Source organism: Sciurus vulgaris (assembly GCF_902686455.1).
Source record: "Sciurus vulgaris genome assembly, chromosome: 13".
Taxonomy (NCBI): domain Eukaryota; kingdom Metazoa; phylum Chordata; class Mammalia; order Rodentia; family Sciuridae; genus Sciurus; species Sciurus vulgaris.
In genome coordinates this window covers 34866134-34891132 of record NC_136474.1, presented here as the reverse complement: position 1 = coordinate 34891132, position 24999 = coordinate 34866134, and the positions used below count along the sequence as shown (strand labels likewise).

Genomic DNA, 24999 nt, shown 5'->3' with positions numbered 1-24999 from the left:
TTCTGAGAAAAGTTACCTAACACAAACTGTCAGTGGGCCAATACTGGAATGTTTGCCACCCTCATGAGAAGGCTGTGAGATGTCCTTGTGAAGCAGGACACAGGTGGAACTGTTGGACCAAGTGACGTGCACTTGGAAGCCGCATTCCTTAGAGAGGTGTTAAGAGACATTAATGCTCAATATTTTTCACCTCCATGAGGACTGATATTCTGCATAGAAAACCCAATCTTGACTTGGATTAGGGATTGCATATGAAACCACAGTGCAGTCCCTACTCTGAAAACACAGTGTCATGCTCAGAGAGGAGAATCCAGGCAACATTGTGAGAGCCATACCTATTTTTCTATGCTTCCTGTGGACCTGCACAGGCCCCAGTCCACTCTATAAACTCTTCACCTCCTGTGCTTGTCCTGAGAGTAAGTGCCTACTTTGTGCAAGGCTCAGTGCTAAGCTCAGAGGAGCAACATGAGCATGGTCCTGGAACCTCTGCCTCTACACTCTAGCAATGCCTCAGCTTTCTTGCTGGGTCAGGGGATGCTGAATCTTCCCTGTTGGAAACACACTGCTGCCTTCTGGTGGCAGACTTGCTACCACTTCTGAGGTGATTCTCAAACTTGCCTGCTCCAGGCTGTACACACCCAATCTCTGCTGTTACCTCTTTTAACAGGGCCATTTTTTGCAGTCTTTCACCACTCATTGCTTTTTTAGGCCCTGTTCTTCAGATTCCAAATGCCTCTTTGACCCCATCTAGGAAAACTTTGCACCCCATCCTTATTGTCTAAGATCCGATCACATGACTCATTGTCTTGCTGGCTACATCATGGGCTCCAAGTGGGTATATTTGTCTTGATCCACCTCTGAATGTCCACTTTGTGTGTTCCAGGGACAGTGTTGGATACCCAGTGCACAGCATCTGTCAGTTGAGTGAGTATGTGAGGGGTCACAGTCAGCCTCTGAAGGAAATGCTTCTTTCACTGGTCAGTTACACTGTTCAGTGTCCCACAGAAGAGGCTCCTTACTCAAATGGCTGTGACCTCAGGATGGTTTTGCATCCATGTCTGTTTCTCCCACTGCATAGTGAGCTCTGCAAATACCAGCACAGCGCCTGGCAGGAAACAGGCTTAGTGTGTCTGTGGAATTTGTCATGATATCTGCTCCTCTGTATCTCAGCACCTGTCAGGGCATTTGGCACACAGCAGGCAGGCAGTAGACACTGAAGTGAATTGATTAGATGCTTTCCATGCCTGTAGTCACTACACAAATACACACACACACACACGACCATCAGTTAAGCATCTCAGAGTGACAGGCTTTAGAAATGTCACTCATGTTTTCTCTCATACTGCCCTCAAAAGGACAGAAGCCAGATCTTTCTTGATGATCTTTGGACAACATTTGCTTAGGTGACTCTGCCTTACAAAGTATATAAAAATTTGTATATTTTTTGAAAAGATGAGAAAGAGTTCTCATTGCAGAATTCCAACAGTAGTTGTTCTGATTTTAGTTAATTATAAATATTAATTTCCATGACAAAAACTGTGTATTTTAAAGTACTTTTATGCTCAGATTATCAGCTGAAGAATGTTTGATCAGTGTCATATTGAAGTGGTGAGTGATAATTTTGAACTGGCAATAAGTTTTGTAGGTTGTTTACTTGATCAACAAATACCTACTGAGTAGGGAAGAAACCAAAATATCCAGATCTACTAAACAAACACTTATTGAACACTTACAAAGGGCAGGCACTGTGCTAGTAGAAAAATAAAGCCTGGTGACAGAGAAAGACCCCAGACTCAGAGACCTTGGTGGGCAGAGGACACATTTTTGGTTATGAACTGTGTGTCTGAGTGTTCTCAAAGTGACCTGGACAGAGTGGAGAAGGCACAGGGAGGGAAGGGCAGAGCCTTTTACAGATGAACAGCACTCTGTATTAGTTATCTATTTCTATGTGTCAACTTACCTCCCAACCTAGCTGCTTAGGACAAGGTTTCAGTCAGCTGGCTCTGAAGCAGAAAAATCATCACAGTAAAGCATGTTAGAGGACAGCTGCTGAGTTCATGGCTGCCAGGAAGCAGAAAGAGACAGGAAGGAGCAGGGGACAAGAAATACCTTCTAGGACTCACCCCCAGCGAGTCCCACCAACTACCAGTAATTTTTTCATCTGAGGATGGAATCAATCCATTGATGAGAGGGGAGCCTTCATGATTCAATCTCTTTCCAAAAGTCCCACCTCTGAACATTGCTGCACTGGGGACAAGCCTTCAACACAAAAGACTTTGGGGACTTTCCAGATACAAACCACATGTTCTCTGACGCAGGCTCTGAGGGTCAGCAATAGGGGTGTACACCACCCTGGCTGATTTGGCCACAAGGTTTCTCATGAGGCTGCAGTCAACTGAGCCCTCCCTTGAGTGGTGTGGGCAGGTCTCCACTGCCCACTGGCCTCTCCGAAGGGCTGGCTGAGTGTCCTCAAGACATTGTAACTGGTTAAACACAGAGCTAATGACCCAATTGCAGAACGAGGGAGTGGGTCACAGTGTCCTTCATAACCTGATCTGGAAAGTGACATCGTCACTTCTACCATATGCTATATTGTATTGGTCACACTGACCACCTTATTAAAGTGAGGGTGGAGATTACACAAAGGTGACATAGATACCAGGAGATGGGAAACATTGAATCATGTGTCCATCTGGCTATCATACCCTCTGACTGAGGAGAGAAGAAAATGCAGAAAAGCCCAGCATGTGGGATATAGTCACTGCCCCTGTGACAGTAAAAGCTGGGCATATCCCTGGGCAGTGCTTATATACATGACTATAAGATCCTCACCAAGTGGATAACTAATAATTAAGATGAATTACTGACATTTGAATGCCTATTTACTTATTTGTTTTGTTTGAAGAAAAATTTGAAACTTTTGTTATCCTTCCAACTTCAAAAAAGCTTTAACAAAACTTTTTAAAAACATTCTGAAAAAGTTTTATTCCAAGGGAAAAAAGAGAAACAATCAAGAATTCTTTTCTTACCCTTTATCTCATTCCTGTTTGGTAATGGAATGAATTGGCATGGAGAGGAACATTGATATAAGTGAATTTTGAAATGCATAAAAAAGCAAAAGGTTACATTGTTTTTGCCCAGTTTGGCAAAAAAGTAAATGCATATGGCATTAAATAGATTCTGCACAACCCACGTGGTTATGGAATATTTTCCCTTAACATTTGATTACATATGATTTATGGGACTAAAAGATATTTTGTTCTCAGTGTAAGAATTTTTACCCCTAGGTCAGTCTAGCTTTTCACTGTACAGATCTGTGAAATTATTTGTGAGAACTAAATAAAATCTCTATGTTATTGTACTGTTTAATAGTCTGATACAATTGTGTGACACTCACAGGGTGTTTCCCCCTTTATTAGGTTGGCATTTTAGGCCATAAACATTGTAAAGTCATCATCTCACTATATAATCCAATACTGACTGCTTGCACTCCTCCTTATGCTTCTTGGTTTTGTGCTCAATTTCTTGAAATACTATGACCTACTCTTAATTACTTGTGCTGATAAAGGGGTAATGTTAACACAGGTAAGTTAAATCTTGGCAAATGAACCACAGAGTAAAGATGTGTCTTGCAGTGGCCCACTGGAAGCCTTCCCAGCTCTATCCACAGCTAGTAAAGTATTTAAAGCAGAAATGTCTGGAATGGCAAATATGAGCTAACTGCCTGTTGCAGTCCTTTATCTGCCCATACTCCTTGAACACTGAAGGCTCACCCATATATCCTAAGGTCTCTTCCCTAACGTGTTAGAAAACCAATCCTGGGAGAGATGCAGGTATATTCACTGGGTCTGTGACTCACATTTCAAAATTGGCTTCTGTTGAAGAAGTGGCCAAAATATGGATAAAAATGTCTAATATTAGAGGCCTGAAAAATTTGAATTCATAATCCTCATATTTCATTTTTGTCACATACACTTAATAGGCATTGTATCTAAATACATTAGCCTTTTCTATATAAATCTTCTATTAAGTTAGTAATAGAAGTTCTTTGTGAAATATTTAGTCCTGGTTTTGTTATGGGCAAGGCTATATGGACAATGACCAAACAGATTCCATTTTACCCTAAGACTCCATGTCATGTAGGAAATGCTTCTCCCATGAGAGAACTTCACCTCTGTACCCCCAAAGTTGCCTAGCATAGCATGTTTGGCAACACAAAATGGCAATTCTTTTTTTGTTGTTGTTGTTGGATGGTACTGGGGATTGAACCCAGGACCTTGTGCTTCCAAGGCAAACACTCTACCAACTGAGTTGTATCCCCAGTCCACAAAATGGCAGTTCTTATACAATGTAATAATGTTCTCCCTCTGGGGTTCCATTTTTCTTGGGCAGTGTACCCTAACATTAGTTTAAATGCTGGTAACCATTTTCTGATTTTCATAGCAGCAACTACTTATGATTAATGTTCTGACATTAATTTAGTTATGGTATTAGAGGTGTACTCTAACCCTTGGTGGGGGTCAAAAGGTGCAGACTCGCAACCTGCCCCTCTGCCCCAACAGCTGGTGTTTTTGCTTTTAAACTTCTCTGCACTCCTGAAAAGTGAATGTACTGCACATAAAGCATTCTTGTTAACCTAACTAGTGATTTATATTATTTTATTTAATTCTTAAACCTTCAACATGTGACCTTTAAATTGAGCATATTTTCAAATCATTACTTATCTTGTAAATAGTCACTTGAATTATGGCTATAATCCTTTTATAATAATCTGCATAAAAAAGATGAAGCTTACATTTTTATTACTTTGGACTCTTAAACAATCTTCAAATACTATTAAGAGTTTATTTTGAGGGTTGGGGAAGTAACTCAGTGGTAGAATGCTTGCCAAGCATGTACAAGGCCCTGGGTTTAATCCTCAGCACCATCAAAAGAAAAAAAAAGTGTATTGTGTTTTAGAGTCATTTAATGTTCTTAAAATAATGATCATTTTGACTTTGATTTTCATGTAGAAAAGGTTAACACTGGAACTGTTTATAGTAAAAGATTTTATCATGTATCTATCTAAGCAGTGCCCCCATGGTCAGTGAGTCATATTTTACAACTTGAAGAGACTTTCTATAATATAACCATGGAATAAATATACTCCATGATTACTGTTAGTACCTCTGTGTTATGTGATATGATACTGTATATGGAATTATCAACATTTTAAAATTTCAAAGAAACATTGAAAATCTATTGCTCTGAATGAAAGTCTGTCATTCTAATGGATATGTGCTCAAATTTGACCAGTTCAGTTTAAGACAGGGAACAGCAACTTGAAGAAGGAAAAAGGAAGATAGTTTACAATTAATGGGTTAAACTTTGTTATTGTAATTTTAGGGTAATTCTTATTTCTAAATGAAAAATTATATGTTTTTGATACCATGTCTGATTATTATTTTGTTAAAAGCAAAAGTAGTCATGTGATGTGCTAAATATAAATTGTTTTTAAATGTTTAAATCATGCCAAAATATTATGTATGTGCCATCCAGGGTTTATTGTTAATCTTTTACTGAGTACGTGGACTGGGATAAAGGGCTTGTACTGTGCACTTTTTATTAATGAACAAATAGAAAACGTTAGTCATGTACACACACACACACACACACACACACACGGTATAGAACATCTGCGTTGGACAGGACATTTAGCCGCGAAGGGACCTTACCCACTTTGTAAAATGGCCCCACTATATCTGGCTGCAGCAACAAACAGCTATTCTCCATAAGCAGCTGAAAGTGCTTCACAATTAACTAGTTCACTCAGCCCTTTGACCCAAACAGTCACCCAGGTGCTTAAGCTTGCCAACAAGTACAGACCAGAGATGAGCAGAAGAAGCAGAGGCTGTTGGCCTGGGCTGAGAAGAAGGCTGCTGGCAAAGGGGATGTCCCCATGAAGAGACTGTCCTTTAAGCAGAGGTCAATACTGTCGCCACTTTGGTGGAGAACAAGAAGTCTCAGCTGGTGGTGACTGAACATAACATGGATCCAGTCAAGCTGGTTGTCTTCCTGCCTGCCCTGTGTCACAAGATGGGAGTCCCTTTACTGCATCATCAAGGAGAAGGCCAGGCTGGGATGTATGGTTCACTGGGAGACATATATCACGGTTGCCTTCACACAGGGTAACTCAGAAGACAAAGGGGCTCTGGCTAAGCTCGTGGAAGCTATCAGATGACTCCAGACACTCCAATGACATGTGATGAGAGCCTTCACCACTGGGAAGGCAGCATCCTGGGTCCAAAATCCATGGTTCACATTGCCGAGATGGAAAAGGCAAAGGCTAAAGAACTCACATGTATGCTGTTGGGTTTCTGTATGTAAAATGAACAAATTGCCCTTCATGCAGTGGGTGAGGGAAGCTGAGATATTTCCTAATAACTGAATTTTAAATTATTAAGGTTATGCATCATTTGAGTTAGTCGTGTGTTGTATCCTATTGGATGACACACTTGATTAGTAAATTAACAAATAACTGAATTTAACATTTTTCTTTTCAAGTGTGCTTTGATTGTGGTGGGGAACAATAACCTATGGGGTGTTTTTTTCCATTAAGTCCTCAGACTCATGCTGGCCACTTGGTGTTTGCTTGCTTTCATCTGTAAATGAATCTTCCTTCACTTGGTAAGGGAGAATCCACTATTACACAGGGTCCTTCTCCTTTGTGTTGGCTTTGCATCACATCAAATGATCAGATAATTGTAAATTGTGGCGGCAGAAATATTAGACCTCTAAGTAAACAAGGAAGATGAGTTATTTCTCTTCAGATACTATCTACAGTAAGAGAGCTCATCAGAGATGAGAGGCAGTGACGTTGAGGACAGAGTCAGAGTGGAGGTTGTAAAGTGGTGTTTCCTTCCCTTCAGCATCTTCTTATCAGCACAAAGTACATAGTCACAGGAGAAAGTGGTTCAGGTATTATGGGCCCCTCCTTCACCCCATGGAAGGTGGAGAATTCATGTAAATGGAAGGGAAAATATGTTCATTAGCTGTTCATTGTGGTGACCAAAATACCTCACAAGAACACCTTAGAGGAGGAAAAGTTTATTTTGGGTCATGATTTTAGAGGTTTTAGTCCCTGGTCAGTTGACTCCATGGCTCTGGGCCCAAGGTGAGATGGCACATTATGGGAGAAGGGTGTAGCAGAGAAAAGTGCCTTAGCTTATGGCAGCCAGAAAGCAGGGTGGCACAAAATACTAACTCTAAAGGCATCCACCAGTGACCTAATTTCTCCAGCCACACCCTACCCTGTCTACAGTTACCACCCAGTAGAGCAATCTTTTTGAACTATTTATCTATCAAAAGGATTAATCCATGGGTGAGGTTATAACTGTTATAATCTAATCATTTCCCCTCTGAACACTCCTGCATTGCATCACATGAGTTTATTGGGGACACCTCATATACAAATCCTAACAGAAGCCTTTCTTGTATCAGGGTGTCACTTCCCACATAAACCTCCACCTCTGGTTCCCAAGGACAGTACTATCTCAAAGCCCCAGTAAAAGATTTGTTTGATCTTTAGTGGCAATTGCAAATATTTATAAAGTAAAGGTCTGTTTACCTGGGACTTGGGCTCTGCTAGTGCCTCTGGCCACTAAACCATCTTCTACTTCTCACATCATGGCAGTAGCCTCTTGGGGCCTTTGTCTGCTCCAAAGAAAGACGCCCCTTCTGACCAGACAGCCCATGGTGGGAGGTGGAAAGGGCCTTTCTGGGAAGTAAAATTCAAATAATAAATAATTAAAGGATCCCCAGGCAGACTCAGGACTTGGAAGTAAGCAAGATCTAAATGTCACCTGCCACAGCCCTCACCAGACCCCCTCTGCAGGGTCCACTGTGTAGCCATGGCTCAAATCTCTAGTGTTGCTGCCTCCTCAACCCAGCTCACCTATTTCACTGCCACTTGTTTTTCCAGGGAAGGAAAACTATTTGATATTTAGGAGTTCTATATATTTTCTGGATATTAACCCCTTGATCACATATATGATTTGCAAATATTTTCCCTGTTATTTGTGTTGCCTGTTGACTTTGTTGACAGGTTTTGTTTTGTTTTGGTGCCAGGGATTCAACCCAGGGGCCTTTGATTAACTATGTTTTTAACCAGCAAGCTAGGGGAAGGCAGGTTAGGAGAGTACAGAAATGGTCAGCTGCTTTGGGTGTTGATCACTTCAAAGTGGACCTAATTGGACTGGCCCCTGGCCCACCAGCTTCAAGGTCTGGAACTCTTCACCTGCATTGCTGGGAGGCCCATGAGAGAGTCAGCTGAAGAAGTGATGTGACCAGCCTAACTCACAGCAAAGTGAAGCCCCTCTTCACTACATGACACACACTTGCATGCACAGAGCTCCCAAAAACCTTTTTAGAGACTCACCCTTAACAAAGGTAGCCAAGGACCCCCAGACACTTGAGGAAGTCTGCCTTAACCTGAAAGACAGAAACCAGACAAATAAATTTAGTGACTCAGAAAAGACAGGAACTAGAATACAAGTTTTTTAAAATCATATCTTCGGTGTTTCATGAGACAAGAACACGCTACATTTATCTTTCACTAATAGACATTAAAACTGAGAACAGAAATTAAATAGTTGAATGGAAGAGTTAGACAATAAAGTGATGATATCCCAAAATGTACAACAATGACAAAAGATGTAGGAGAAAAATAATAAGAAAATTCAATGATTATTCCAGAGTGTCCAATAAGAAAATAATACACATTTAAGAAATTTAGAGTAGAGAAAATATAGGGGAGAAAATGATAAGAAAATTTAAGATTTAACAGGACTGAAAGTTTCCAGTTGGAAAGGACTCATTCAGTGTTCAAGCCAATAAGTGAAAAAAGGCTCTGGGAAGGCACATGAGCATGAACTTTCAGAAAACAAAGAACAGGCATTGGTTTTGTTTTTGAGTGCTGGGAATAAATCCAGGGACTGCATATCAGTAAATATGCCACCACTGAGCTGCACCACAAATTCAAGAATAGATTTTTAAATCCCTCAAATAAATAACAGGTAACATAAAGGATGTTAAAAAATTAGCAACAACAGATGTTACAAAAACAATGGCACAGTCCTTTAAAATTGAGATGGAAAATAATGTCCAAAGTAAATGCTATCATTTTTTCTAAGCATTATATTCCCTCCAACTTCTAATGTTTCCTTCATCCCCAAGGTGATAATGTTAGGAGGTGAGGACTTTGGAACATGGTTAGGTCATGAGGGTGGAATTTTCTTCTCATAACCCTGGTTCTTTGCAGAAGATACATGATTCACTACTGTTTGTCATAATCCTTAACAACATCCAGCTTTTAAAAGTATTTACAAATGTAGGGATGCCAGGCTAGCTGAGGCATAGGTAAGGTCTGTGGAGTCAAGACCCCCACACTCCAGGAGTTGGGTGGAAGCAGGTTTGTAGTGAGCAGCCTACAAACTCGTTTATTGAGGGAACAGGTATACATTTTATAAGTTTCTTGCCCAATTACAATGTGCCACGGGGGATTAGACCACCAGGCTTCTACTCAGGTTCCCTTGGTAACCCTAGGTCAACTTGGGGCAGTTGTTTACATTCCTAGGTGGTCTGAGTGGAACGCTTCTCTCTGCAGATTTATACACTTGAGACATTAACTGCTGTGAGCAAAGAACTAGGATTTCTCCCAACACTAATCTAATCTGGTCTTTGTTGGTTGTGATTCATCCTCCAGTCCCAGCTTCTTCCTCAACCTTATTTCTCAGCATTCTACAAACTATTCTCCACTCCAGGCATGAAGATTATTTCCCCTACATACACCAAGCTTTCTAGACTACTTACCTCCAAGAAGAAAGGAAGGAAGGAAGACAAGCAAATGCCCCTTTTATCAATTTATTGAAATTTTATCAACTTGCTGAATTTTTTTTTTGTTTTATTTTCAAAGGTAGTTTTTTCCCAGCTTTTATTCTTTTAACATCTTAACAAAAGAAGATTTCCCAAAGTTCAAAAACTATTTGAAAACCATAGTTTCCTATTATTTACATAATATATGAGTACAGGTTCCAATATCATACAAATATTGTGTTAGAAACACAGTTGGAAGGCATGATGTAACTCACTGCTTTTAGATGAAAGGGCTAATGGACTACTTCTCATATTTCAACAGTCTTTGTTACTTGTTATCCTGATATATTAACTATTAGGTGCCTGAGAGGCTGGAAGACTACTGAACATGAGCTTCAACACCTCCTATTTTGTTTGATCTGATTTATTTTCAAAACTTACCATATTTACATCTCTTCACAACTTTGCTTCATTCACAGCTAAGCTAACTTTATTCTCACTGTCCTAAATGATCAAATATTAACCACATGAACTGTTAATGTCTATATAGATTTAAAAATCAAACATAAAAACAAATAGCCAAGTCGTATAAGATATATATTTAATTCTTGGGAGCTCACTATGGCTTTGTAAGCAATCTAGGTTTTAGAGACAGGTGTCAGCACTTCAGTTTCCATGCTCTGAACTATATTTTTAAAAAACATAAAAAAGGACTGACAATACTTGGAGTAATACATCTCTTATAATCAAGAAACCTAAGATTAAGAATTCTAAATTCTAGTTTTATTTTTATTTAAAAATACATGCATATGCCCATGATCAAGCTTATTTTCAATGCATATTACTTCAATTTTGATGACCTGGTTTGTTCTGACAAATCCTTTTAGAAGCTGAACACCAAAATAGGAAAACTCCTGTAGATTTTCACTGGTATTATCACCAATTATGTATATTGCTTCCTTTCTAATGGTGATGGGTGACTCTCATCTGCCTTTTATCACCTGAACAGTTTTCCCCGACGATAATGATAATAACCAAGCTGATGCAGTTGTGTTGAAAGCTGTAAAATACCAAAGCATCTGAAGATAAATGCTATCAACATAATTGAAAATCGGAGCTGCCAAAGAAGCTGACAAGATTAACTGAACTGCCGAGTTTACCTTGCTGACGAAAGTTGTTTTCACCTAGCAGAAGCATAACAAGGATTGAAGTACTTAGCTAGTGTTCGCAGTGTTGGAAGGGTTCAGTGTCTGACATAAAAAACAGCAGCAATCAACATTACATTTCTTGAAATTATCATATAAGTAAGTGGAACAAATCGATTAGCCCAGCTAAAGCAAAAACTCCTAGTACAACATTAAAATCTTCTATAATCAAATATCCCAAAACTGGGTCCAAGACAATTCTTGTCATTGACAACATATTTGGGATTGTCATGGATTTTCATATGTACAGGCTGCGCTCGCTGGGACCCACTCTCCGCCTTGGACCCCCGGAGCTGCGTCTCCTCCTGCCCCAGACCCAGGGGGCCGCCTTGCCCGCCCAGGCGCAATGGGTCCCTGGACCAGCTCTGGACAGTGGCAGGGCAAGCGCGACCAGGCGCAGCAACCAGCCCTCGGCCTGGCAGGTCAGGCAGCAGGGCGCCAGCGGTACCAACCCCTACCCGGGGGCACCCCAGCACCCAGATGGCCGCTCGCAGGGTCCCCTCACGGACCATGCGCCAAGCGTGAGGCGAGGCCACCATGGCCCTGCGGCAGTGCCTCACGGACAGAAGCGGTGAGAGATCAGCAGCCCGGGTCACCAGCCAACCGCTTCTCCATCCAGACCCCGCAATCCTGGGGAAGCATGGCCACTGCTGCCTTCAACCTAGTGTCAAATCCCAGCACGCTCCGCTAGCTGAAAATTTTCAAGACTGAATGATATTTCAATGAAATTTTGGCATTTAGTCAATAATACCATTAGGGATTTGTGTGTGTGTGTGTGTGTGTGTGTGTGTGTGTAAGAGGGAATCAAAAAGGCCCTAATTTATATATCAACTATTGAACTAGTTAAAATTTGTTCCTGCAGAAATCAATTTATATTTTCAACAAAGCCATTCCTTACTTAATACTAAGATATCAAGTCATTCGTATTTTAACAGTTTATTAACCACAAAATTCATCCACAAAGGATGTTCAGTTCCATGGTTTGTAATATATCCAAATAGTTGTGTAAAAACCACACAATTTAATTTTAGGCTTGATTCCATGCATAAACATTTTATATGTATATAATTTAATGTTTTTACTTAATATAATATTCCTTAATATAATAATTTAAATACAGTTCAGTGTATCTTTATTTTTTCTGTTTCATTTTGTCTTTCTGAATGAAGATCTCTGGTTACTACATTTAAAATGCATGTTTGGGCAACTCAAGAAATTAAACTGGTTTAAATAAGTAACACATCAACCAAATATCTGTAATTGTTATAAAAATTGAAACAATATTTTGGTCTATATAATTAAATATTGCACCATCAGCTAAGGTACAGCCCTCTGGTCTACCACCAAGTACATACACACACACACATACACAGACACAACTACACATATTTTTATACTTATTATAAGACTAAGAACTGTAGAATATATCCTCTATGCAGTATGTAAAGCAACTACCAAACAAGAACAAATAATGCAGACAATGTTCCATAACACAATAATGCACAATGTCTGTGGACACTCTGGGTTCTGTCAGATATTTTGAATAGAAAAGCTGCCTGCTTGTCTACAGACACTCCCAGAGAGAACACTCACTGCTTCATTTGATCAGGAGGATCCCAATTCTCACAGAAATCTCTATAGGAAACGGGCAGGAAAAGCCAAATTTTTCTGAAAGTTGTTGACAGATGCAGTGCACATATTAGTCAACTTGACTCAGAGATTTTTAAAAAACAAAACAGGGGTTGCATGATGGGAAGTCCATGAGACGAATGAGGACAGGAGCCCTTGGGGTGTGCCGAGGATGGTGGGGAAGGACAGCAGTGCCATCGGGGCAAGTGGAGTGGACATTTGCTGACAGAGGGAAGGAGGTCTGTGTGACATCGGGGAGAGTCCCAAGGTGGGTCCTAGGAGGCAGCTATTGGGGGGCCACCAGAAGACATAGGACTTCACTTCCTGCCACCAAGGGTCTCAGGAGAGATAGGCATAAAGGCCTCTGATGAGGAAGCAGAGAGCAAGGTGGGTGCTCAATGCTGGGTACCCAGGGTCATTCCAGCAGTGCTCCGGTAGGCTGCACAGCTGCTCCATCAATACTGGGACAGAGTATTTACAGACTTAATTGTTCACCACCAAAACAGCAGCCTGGTCGCCCCTCTTCAGTTAATCAGCAGTAACTGATCACGAGGGCTTGACCAGAGAAGCGAGGCTGTTCTTGGCAGAGCTGACCTGGAATGCCCTGCATTCTGAGAGTTGGACAGCCAGGGAGGCAGTGGTGACCATGGTGCTCAGCTGGTCATAGGGAACAGCTGATGTTGTGAACTTGCTGGAGAGAGATGATCCCAAGTTTAAACCTACCTTAGTCCTTCAGAAGGACTTGAGGTAAACTGCTTCCCATGTGGGGGGTCAGAGAAAAGGAAGGTTGGTCATGGTCTGAGCCCTTCTCATGATCCTGCCACCTCTTACAGGAAAGCTGCTCTCTCTGCACAAGCATTGCTTAGGCTGTTTGAGGGAGTGAGGGGAGCTCCTGCTTCAGTGGTCCAGGGTATAAATCAGGGTGCACAGGTTTTCAGGGGTATCTGGTGCCAGGGAAGCGACTACTTTCCTGATCCTAGGAGTGGAACTCTGGCACATCACTCATTTTCTCTAAATGTCAGTGTCCTCCACTGATGTGGTTGAACATGTCCCCCAAAGACTCATGGGATGGAGCCTTGGTCCCTAGCATGGCAGTGCTGAGGTGGAGGGCCTTGCAAGACCTGGGGCCCACTGCTGGCTCCTTACGACACAGGGCGCCACCCTGCAAGTGGGTAGATAATGGGCTTACAGAGCCAGGTGCTTCCCACAGGAGAGGTTTGGTGTACAGTGAGGCCCCCTTGCCACAGTATGCACCTCTCTGTGTGTGGATGGCTCCCTTTCTGATTCTCTTCCATGTGGTGAGACCATCTGTTGCCAGAGGGCAAACAGATGAGGCTGCCTGATACTGGGTTTCGAGACAAAAAAAAAAAAGACTTAAATTAACATTTTTCTCTGCAAAGCATCCAGATTCAGACTCAGGTATTTTATTATAGTCCCTCTTCTTTGAAACCCTGCTTTTTCCCATCAAGGCTGCCTGGAGTGTTTAAGAGTACCAAAGGCTGGTGCAGATAGTTCTGAGGGTGGTCTGGACCTCAGAGCATTTTCCTCCCTCTAACTGCAGATGCCCTCAAGAAAATCAGAAAACTGTATTCTGGAACCAAAGGCTGTCTGAAGTCTCACTCCATGTAAGTCCTGGGGAGTTACTGCCTGCTGTCATCTGGAGGACCACCATGAGGCCAGTCAGCTGTGGGAACCAGGATATGGAGCTCACTACAGAAACACGCCTGCCAAGTCACAAGCCTGGTCACGTGCCCCATGTCCCCAGAGTCAGCGCGGTGTTATACATAGGTGCTGGGAGCCAGTGTGCCTCAGTGGGTGTGTGTGGTAATCCTCCAGGTACCTAGCACAATTCTCAGTAGCAACTTCCACAATAAAAATCAGAACACATTCCCTCCCTGCATGGACTGGGGCCAGCATCATCCCAGCAGTATGTGGTAGGCTTTTTTATCTGCTGTGCCCACTCCACGACTGGATAGACCGTGACAGAGAAGAGTGATGCAGGCTGAGGCAAGCTGTTGAGTGAAAGAGCCAGATGTGTGCCTGTGCCCGAAGTCCAGAGTAGATGCTCTAAACTAGAACCTGGAGTTGACATTCAGTCAATATGTCAGGGGAATTCAGCATTGCCAGATCTGCTTGGAATGTCCCAGGCTAGAGATGGCCCAAACACTACCCCATCTGAGAGTTTCAGAGGTCTCGTAACCCAAGGCAGCTCATGCACATAGGTCTGTGGACATTGCAAAGTACTAGTGTGAAAAGACATTTGAAACCCATGTGCTTCTGGTCAGATCACATACTCTGAGGCTGGGAGACACCACTTAGGAAGAATTTTCAGCTGGTGGAAGTCTGACATAGTTCGGCCTCTCCAGCACACCACAAATCACCAAATCCCAGTAAGAACTGGGGAGATGCTTCTTGTATTCTGGACATTTAGATGTGAGCCATATTAGCTACACACTACAGACAGGACTCCTAAGACTACTAAGACTAAGGCTAAGACTAAGAAGACTGAACTGTTCACTTGACTACTAGCCTGGGGTCTGTCACATTGGTTGCAACACACCCTCAAAGGTGTTGCAGAGAGCCTCCGTGTTCAAGAGTGTCTCTCCTTATGACTCACTCCCTTTGTGCTGGTTGGCAAGTGCACGCAGAGGAAACTGACTCACTCAACAACTTCACACACAAGACTGAGAATAGAACAAGAGTTCATTATTTCTCATTTTCAGCAATTTCAAGTTTTTGGCTAAGGAGGGGTCTATCTAAGAGGAGGTAAGACTCTCCATGACCCTCACAGTGCTAGATGAAGAGTTTGTGGCAGGGAAGGAAGAGGCTCAGTGCTACTGCAGCATCACCCCTTCTCACCAGGCTAGTCCTGATGCCGAGCCAAGCAGACCCCAAGACCACAGAGCCACAGACTTAGCTCCTCAGACAACCAAGCACCACTTCAATGGACACATCTCTGGTCAACTCACATAGGCCCTGTGCAGGATGCATCAGTGAAGGGAAGTTCCTTCTCTACAGGACAAATCCTGTGACAGTTGGTTTGGAATGTCCTGAGCTCTGAGCCACTTGGGAGACAAGGGGACCCAGGTCCCCAAGTGTGGTCACCTGGTCTCCCAAACACACTGAGAGACCACTGACAGTGTGAAGATGGTGGGAATGGAAGGTCGCAGGCTTTCCCTTTTCAAAGATCCTCTGAGCACTTCCTTGGTAGGAAACTGTATCAGGTTTGGTGTTTGATTGAAGTCAGAGCCAAAGGAAGGATTTGTGATTTGGGACCTGCTTGCCCTTACCTCCTCCACAGCATGTCTTCCCATGAAGTTTGGGCAGGAGGATTTGAGAAAGGGCATGAGGGGGTCCTAGGGCCAGGGGTCAGGATGTGATCTGGAGGCCTCAGTTACTCAGGAGCCTTGTCCTCAGGGTACTGAACACATCCACCCTTCAAGGGCCATCACTCAACTGAGCTGCAATTCTGCAAGTCAATCATTATCTGTCAAAGTCAATACCCTCAGGAGAAAAACAGGAAGGCACAGCCCTTCCCCAGGTCACCTCACTGGACTGCTGTCAAATCTCAGGGAATGAAGTCTGATGTTCTACATAAGCTGTGAAGCATTAGACTTGGGTAAAGACTGAAAAGCAAACTCCATTCTCCACCTCCCTGGAGCTGTCCATGCCTGCCTCTTGGTTCAAAACTCCCAAAGGTCTCCCTCAGTCCTTTTACACTTGCTGAACAGGTAGAGTGCCTCTGAAGTATCTGTTCTTTCTCTTAAGGCATCTCCTGCACTTGGTTAGTTTTGGTCATACAAATTCAACCTAATTTGTGTAAGCAGTCAACAGTCAAAATGTAACACAGAAGTAGGGAAAGATCCTTAGTCTCCATTGCAGAATTGACACCTCTTCTCTCCTCTCACTACCTCTATTTGGGCAGTGATTTAAATGATGAGAAAGGACTCTGGGAAATGTAGTGAGTTAATTTACTGGGACACTGATTCTACTTTCCCTTCCCACTTCTGAACTGCATGCCTAGACCCCAGGCACGGAGCTGTCCCCTAGCCCTCTGATAAGTCTCTGCCTGCTGAGGCAAACTGCATGTCACCCCAAGGACATGGACTGCTATTATAGCACTTTTCTCTGCCATTTTCTGTGACCACTCTTAAACCTAGACATGGGTCCAGTCCCCTGGTTGTGGGGTGTACTCAGGGGACCTACAGGGTGAGGCATGCACACATCGTAATGGGCCTTCCATCATGGAATCTGAGGAGAGAATTGTGGGAGGCCTTAGGTCACAGGCTCAGTCACTGGTTTGCCAGTGAATATCTAGAAGTGCCTTCTGTATTGGAATGACATGACCAGGAAGCTTCCCTGAATTGTTATACCCCAGCCCTGGTGCCCTCCTCCTGTGCCTCTGTCCTCCCCTGCTATCACCCATCTCCCTCCCCTGACCTGCCAGGCTGCCAGCCCTCCACCTGCTTCCCAGGGCAAGCCCACCCTTTCTGCCCCACTACTTTCCCTGCTCTCCCTAATAAGATCCCACCCCAACACCCTGCCTTGACGGGCTCCCTGCCCAGCTTTTCCCCTCCTACTCCCAGACCACCCACTCACCACCGCCCTGTTCATCTGGGTCTCCTTTCCTGTCACTCCTCCCTTCACCCCCTTTCCTCCTCCTAGTCCTCCTTTCTAGTTCCCCATTCTCCAGTCCCACCTACAATCCAGCCTCCCCAGCCAGGCAGCCTGGTGGACAAACCTCACCCAGAGGAGACCGTCTCCTTACTATGGGTGCAGGTCACAGTCCCTGGGACTGTCTTCCCAGGAGCCTGAGCAGGTGGACACAGGGAACACAGGGGGATGGTGCCCCGATACTCAACCTGAAGCATTTTTGAGGTCAGTTCCAAGACCCCTGGTTCCACAACCAGATCCTGTTTGTCCTACTACTGTCTGTGCTTTCCCTTCATTATATCTTAGTAATTTGGCAGAAATAGCTTCAGCATTTCCAGAGAGTCAGTTACTCCCCTGTCTTGCTGATCAGCCAGCTGCAGGAGCCTGCAGGAGCAGCAGGCACTGAGGCAAGGAGCCCTGGAACAGCTGGCTGCACCCAGAAACCTGCAGAAGCATCCACACAACCAATGTGTTCAAACTGTGTGTCCCTGACCTAAACACTCCTGGGACACCAAGTGTCACAAATGCATGAGTGGACCAAGGAAAAAGGTCTGCAGTGGGGAGAATTCAGGCTTTAGAGTCAGGGAGAGGTGCTCACTGGGTCAGGGGACTTCTCTCTGGGCAAGACCACTTTGGTCTCTTTTAAAGTGAACTCTTTTATATAAGGCATCCAGTGGGGTGAATCCAGAAACAGGAAGTGGAGAGCTGGTGGCCAGGGACTGGAGGAGGGGTCAGGGAGAGCAGCACAGGGGTTTGAAGCAGCTCTGGATATGTGCTTCACAGGGTGTTAACACAGCATCACTCAACTGTGTGCTAAGGAAGGGCCAAGATGGGAAATTTCCTTCCATGTGTATCTTACCACAGTTAAAAATCTGAAGTCCCAGGTACTTCAATAGGGAAAGGGTGGTTATATAATCACACAGGATAGAACATTGAACGTTTTCTTTCTTTTTTTTTCTTTTGTGTGTGTGTGTGTGTATGTGTGTGTGTGTGTGTGTGTGTGTGTGTGTGTGTGCACGTGTGTATGTGTGTTTACCACAGGTTGAATTCAGGGGCACTCAGCCACATCCCTCGCCCTTTTTATTTTCCATTTTGAGACAGGGCCTTGCCATGTTGCTGAGGCTGGCTTTGAACTTAATGATCCTCCTGCCTCAGCCTCCCAAACCACTGGAATTATAGGTAAGCACCACCCCACTTAGCTATGAGTGGCTTTGAATAATTTTGCTTTTGAAGTAATTACATTTTGCAGGGTTTTTAGGTCTTGTTTCTGTTTATATTTTGGTTTCATTTTTCATACACTAAAGGGTATTTAGGCTTTTAACATTGTGCACTGAGAGGGAGGTGTGAGGAAAGGGAACCCAGTGAGGACAGCCAACCCAGGGGAGGGTGGGTGACTTAGCCAAGCACCACTGAGCTCAGGCTTCTCCACCAACCCCTCCTCCCTAGTTGACAGCCGGCCCCTGGTGCAGTGAGCTGTGGGAAGATTGCTCCCTGCACCTTAGGGTGTCTCCTGCAATCAGCACATGCAACACAAAGGAGGAGTGTGGGGCCCAGACAGGCCTGCCCTGCTCAGTCCCTTCCAGGTCTCAAGGATAGAATGCTGTGTCTGAGGTCTGCTAGCACTCAGCATCTGTCCATCACACACTAGGACAGTGTCGTCAAGAGGTACAGGTAGCAAAGTAGGAAGCAAGTCCTCCTAATTAGGTCCAGGTGTTGTGGGAATGTCAAAGGTAAATGAACTGGGGTTTCAGAGTGATGTGCTTGGGGCAGAGGACATGAATGACGTGCTCCATAGGCCCCAATGTGGGGACCCCTGTCCTTGGAAGGACCTCACTGTTCAGACAGAGCATGCAACCTCAGCACAGGGACCCCTGGGAAGCAAGTCTCAGTGGGAACCTCTCAGCCTCATGTCCACAGGTAACATTTACTGAAATTATATCCTCACATGGGGTATTTATCCACACACACACTCACTCTGGCAGTTCTGAGGATGGAATGAAAAGGTATGTGAGTTACTCTTAGTGCAGCTTCTATAAGGTGAATGAGGTGAAGTGCTCACTGTCCCTTGGCTCCCTGTGACTGTGTCACCACACTCACCGTTTCATTCAGCAATCGTGGTGAACACCTAGTATGTGTGGATGCTGTTCTGGGACAGACATGGCACCGCCCCCCAGATGTCCCTAGCACCCCAGCACAGAGGCCCTGCTGACTTCTGGCAGCTGGACTTGGTTGCCTGCCTGCATCAGAAGGAAGAGAAGATGATATAGAAAGAGAAATGAACTTAATTGCAAATTGACTATAATCGTGAAAGCAGCTATGTCTCCTCCATTAGCCCTGCAGGATTGTATAATTTACAGAACAAAAGCCAGGAAGTCAGCTTTCCATATGTAGCCTTAGCCCAGTGCACTAGCCAGAGATGTGCTGCAATCTGGCTTCCTTGGGCTCATGGGGTGGGGTTGAGGGGCCACTTCTTAGTTTCCATTTTCCCTGAAGGAAGCTGGGATGGACAAAAAGCAGTTACCAGGAAATGAGAGGGAAAAAAATGGGGGTCATGGGCAAAGGTGCCCATGACCTAGGACTTCTCATGGGGAGAACCCAAAGTCATGTCTTCCACGTGGGCAGCAGGCAGGGCAGAGTCCCAGCTCCATGAAGGTGATGCACCTTGCTCTCATGACCCTCTAAGTGCTGGCATCACAGTTTCACAAGCAGCATTAAGCAGGAGAGCCTTGTGGCCACTCGTCTGAGAGGCCTGATTGAGTCCCAGGTCTTTCCCGTCCTGCCCAGCCTCTAGTGCCCCTGCCTCCTCCTCTCAGGTCAACCTGGAGTGCCAGGACCACAGGCTGAACCACTTCAGGGTCTACAAGGACATTACTCTGTACAAGGCCAAACTGTGGCTCCTGGGGGAGAAGGATCACCACAAGTAGTGCTCCGTGGTGAAGTTAGCCTTTGCACTGAGTGCCGGAGTGTGCACTGTCCAGAGAAATAAACATGGTTTTGCTAAGAAACAAACTTGTAGCAAACCTTAGTTTACAGATCACAATCAGCTTTATTTACAATGCTAGGCTAGGCAGCCATCTGGAACAAGAATGGCTCAGAAGGCCCTGCTCCACCTCCTGGGTGGTGGTGTTTCCTGCCAGGGAGGGCAGTGCCCACAGGAAAGGGAAGTGAGGCCCGAGGCAGCTGCTTGGGTTCAGTTGCTGCCCATTTGATTTGAACATGGGTGGAATTGTGGCTACTGGGATAGTGGCCTGGTGGATAATTATCCCAGTTCCTGTTCTGAGAGGTGCTCCAGAGAAGGGATGTAATGATTTCTGCTTGCTGCTCAGGAACAGGACAGGGCTCAGAACTTCCAGGCACCGCCCCAGGGGTCTGATCCTCTCATTGCTGCCACTAGGATGTTCCAGCAGATCTTGCCTCAGTCTTGAAGGAGAATGAGATAGGTCAGGAAAGTAGGACTAATAAACCTGGCATTACAGGTTTCTGATGAGTTCTCCTTAGATAATTAATAACTCTGCAGAGCAAGCTAAAGGGATAGAGGAGACATATTCGACTAGAAGGCCAAGATGCCCAGTCTCATCCTGCTTCCAGTCACCCATCAGTTGTTTGTTGGCCTAAGGACCAGTGCCTTGAGCACACACAGCTTCTTAAAGTCTCTGTCACTCCACTGAGTTGCAGATCTGAGCCTAGCTCTGTGCTCTTAATCCTTGCTCTGTGTGTTGGGGTCCCACAGCAATTCAGATTCACTCAGAGCGAGTCAAGTACCTTATTCCATCTTCCAAAAGGCTGGGTTTGGATTAGCTCACCTGGCAACCTGCTCCCTACAGCACAACCTCCCGACAGCCCTGACATTTCTCAGTGCCATTTGTCACAAATGCTCAGCCCTTGGCCTCTTCTGAGGGTGCTATCTGTACCTGTGATGAGGACCCAGGACAAGTACACATATTGCAAATCACTACTCCACCTGTTCACATTCTTTCACCAATAACATTGTGATTAACAACCAAACATACATTCATGATTTGTGACTAACACCAATACCATTTGACATTTACATGGATGTGCCAAAAACCATGCTAAGGGCTAGATATATATTCTCAGATCATCCTCATAACAATTCAGAGAAGTTCAAATTTTTAACATCTGCTAAAATGAAGCAAAGAGAGGTTAGATACATTCTCAAGTTCACAGAAGTGCAGAGCTGAGACTCACACCCAGGCAATGGACTCCAAATCCCTCACTTTTACCCCACCATGCAATCCTGCCTGGAAAAGCTGCAGAAAATCATGCATCTTAACACGGACATTGCAGATACCATCCCAAGTAAGTGTTTTGCAATGCTGATGGCCTCCTAATTACAGGAAATGCAGATCACATGTGAAGTGAATTCTTTTTTTTTCATTGTAAACAAATGGAATACATGTTGCTTCTCTGTACATGGCATAAAGGCATACCATTTGTGTAATCATAAATTTACATAGAGTAATGTTGTTTGATTCATTCTGTTATTTTTCCCTTCCCCCCACCCCTCCCACCCCTCTTTTCCCTCTATACACTGCTTCCTTCCTCCATACTTGCCCCCCTCCCTAACCCTAACTCTAACCCTAACACTAACGCTTCCCTCCCCCCATTATGTGTCATCATCCACTTATTAGCAATATCATTCGTCCTTTGGCTTTTTGAGATTGGCTTATCTCACTTAGCATGATATTCTCCAATTTCATCCATTTGCCTGCAAATGCCATAATTTTATCATTCTTTATGGCTGAGTAATATTCCATTGTATATATATACCACAGTTTCTTTATCCATTCATCAATTGAAGGGCATCTAGGTTGGTTCCACAGTCTGGCTATTGTGAATTGAGCAGCTATGAACATTGATGTGGCTGTATCTCTGTAGTATGCTGATTTTAAGTTCTTTGGGTATAGGCCAAGGTGTGGGATAGCTGGGTCAAATGGAGGGTCCATTCCAAGTTTTCTAAGGAATCTCCACACTGCTTTCCAGAGTGGCTGCACTAATTTGCAGCCCCACCAGCAATGTATGAGTGTACCTTTTTCCCCACATCCTCACCAACACCTGTTGTTGATTGTATTCTTGATAATCGCCATTCTAATTGGGGTGAGATGGTATCTTAGGGTGGTTTTGATTTGCATTTCTCTTATTACTAGAGATGTTGAACATTTTTCCATGTGTTTGTTGATTGCTTGTAGATCTTCTTCTGTGAAGTGTCTATTAATTTCCTTAGCCCATTTGTCGACTGGATTATTTGAATTCTTGGAGAAGAGTTTTTTGAGTTCTTTATAGATTCTGGAGATTAGTGATCTATCTGAAGTGTGATTGGCAAAGATATTCTTCCACTCTATAGGCTCTTTCTTCGCATTGCTGATAGTTTCCCTTGCTGAGAGAAAGCTTTTTAGTTTGAATCTATCCCAGTTATTGATTCTTGCTTTTATTTCTTGTGCTATGGGAGTCCTGTTAAGGAAATCTGGTCCTAAGCAGACATGTTGAAGATTTGGACCTACTTTTTCTTCTATAATCTGCAGGGTCTCTGGTCTGATTCCGAGGTCCATAATCCATTTTGAGTTTAGTTTCGTGCATGGTGAGAGATATGGGTTTAGTTTCATTCTGTTGCATATGAATTTCCAATTATCCCAGCACCATTTGTTGAAGAGGCTATCATTTCTCCATTGTATATTTTTGGCCCCTTTGTCTAGTATGAGAAAATTGTATTTATTTGGGTTTGTGTCCATGTCCTCTATTCTGTACCATTGATCTACATTTCTATTTTGGTACCAATACCATGCCGTTTTTGTTACTATTGCTTTGTAGTAGAGTTGAAGATCTGGTATTGCAATACCCCCTGTTTCACTCTTCCTGCTAAGGATTGCTTTAGCTATTCGTGGTTTCTTATTCTTCCAGATGAATTTCATAATTGCTTGCTCTATTTCTGTAAGGTATGTCATTGGGATTTTAATTGGAATTGCATTGAATTTGTATAGCACTTTAGGTAGTATGGCCATTTTGACAATATTAATTCTTCCTATCCAAGAAGATGGAAGATCTTTCCATCTTCTAAGGTGTTCGTTAATTTCTTTCTTTAGTGTTGTATAGTTCTCATTGTAGAGGTCTTTCACCTCTTTTGTGAGATTGATTCCCAAGTATTTTATTTTTTTCGAGGCTATTGTGAATGGGGTAGTTTTCCTAATTTCTCTTTCTGAAGATTCATCACTTATGTATAAAAATGCGTTGGATTTATGGGCATTGATCTTGTAACCTGCTACTTTACTGAATTCACTTATGAGTTTTAAGAGTTTTCTGGTGGAATTTCCAGGTTCCTCTAAATATATAATCATGTCATCAGCGAACAGGGATAGTTTGAGTTCTTCTTTTCCAATTCGTATCCCTTTAATTTCTTTGGTTTGTCTCATTGCTCTGGCCAGAGTCTCAAGAATGATGTTGAATAGAAGTGGTGAAAGAGGGCATCCCTGCCTTGTTCCAGTTTTTAGGGGGAATGCTTTCAGTTTTTCACCATTTAGAATGATATTAGCCATGGGCTTAGCATAAATGGCCTTTACCATGTTAAGGAATGTTCCCACTATCCCTATGTTTTCTAGTGTTTTGAGCATGAAGGGGTGCTGTATTTTATCAAATGCTTTTTCTGCATCTATTGAAATAATCATGTGATTCTTGACTTTAAGTCTATTGATATGGTGAATGACATTTATTGATTTCCTGATGTTGAACCAACCTTGCATCCCTGGGATGAAACCCACTTGATCATAGTGCACTATCTTTTTAATATGTTTTTGCATGCGATTTGCTAAAATTTTGTTGAGAATTTTTGCGTCAATGTTCATTAAGGATATTGGTCTGAAATTTTCTTTCCTTGATGAGTCTCTGTCTAGTTTAGGTATCCGTGTGATATTGGCTTCATAGAATGAGTTTGGGAGGGTTCCTTCCTCTTCTATTTTATGGAATACTTTGAGAAGTATTGGAATGAGCTCTTCTTTAAAGGTTTTGTAGAACTCGGCTGAGAACCCATCTGGTCCCGGACTTTTCTTTGTTGGTAGGCTTTTGATGACTTCTTCTATTTCAGTACTTGAAATTGGTCTATTTAAATTGTGTATGTCCTCCTCGTCCAGTTCAGGCAATTCATATGTCTCTAGAAACCTGTTGATGTCTTCGACATTTTCTATTTTGTTGGAGTATAGATTTTCGAAATAGCTTCTAATTATGTTTTGTATTTCAGTCCTGTCTGTTGTGATATTTCCTTGTTCATTCCGAATTTTAGTGATTTGGGTTTTCTCTCGTCTTCTCTTTGTTAGTGTGGCTAAAGGTTTACCAATTTTGTTTATTTTTTCGAAGAACCAACTATTTATTTTGTCAATTTTTTGTATTGTTTCTTTTGTTTCAATTTCATTGATTTCAGTTCTGAGTTTAACTATTTCCTGTCTTCTACTACTTTTGGTGCTGGTCTGTTCTTCTTTTTCTAGGGCTTTGAACTGTACTGTTAGGTCGTTTATTTGTTGAGTTTTACTTCTTTTATTAAATGCGCTCCATGAAATAAATTTCCCTCTAAGTACTGCTTTCATAGTGTCCCAGAGATTTTGATATGATGTTTCTTTGTTCTCACTTACCTCTAAGAATTCTTTAATTTCCT

The 24999-nt window shown here is 43.2% G+C and overlaps 1 long non-coding RNA gene and 2 pseudogenes across 4 annotated transcripts in view; 1 reads left to right on the top strand and 2 right to left on the bottom strand.

Moving 5' to 3' along the window:
• The window catches only part of LOC306642739, a 38011-nt gene that overhangs the window by 235 nt on the left and 12777 nt on the right, over positions 1 to 24999 (bottom strand). For both annotated transcript variants that reach the window (XR_013758648.1, XR_013758649.1), the window contains 2 exons: positions 7607 to 7756; positions 1961 to 2061 (listed from right to left, as the gene is read on the bottom strand). This is a non-coding gene — a long non-coding RNA (uncharacterized lncRNA). The remainder of the gene's footprint in view (positions 1 to 1960; positions 2062 to 7606; positions 7757 to 24999) is intronic.
• LOC306642618 (large ribosomal subunit protein eL8-like) lies at positions 3574 to 6381 on the top strand (annotated as a pseudogene). Its single transcript has 2 exons — positions 3574 to 3585; positions 5689 to 6381. The product of its transcript is annotated as a large ribosomal subunit protein eL8-like (transcript).
• LOC306642617 (cardiolipin synthase (CMP-forming)-like) lies at positions 9176 to 13334 on the bottom strand (annotated as a pseudogene). The gene is made up of 2 exons: positions 13281 to 13334; positions 9176 to 11612 (listed from the first exon to the last, which is right to left on the bottom strand). The product of its transcript is annotated as a cardiolipin synthase (CMP-forming)-like (transcript).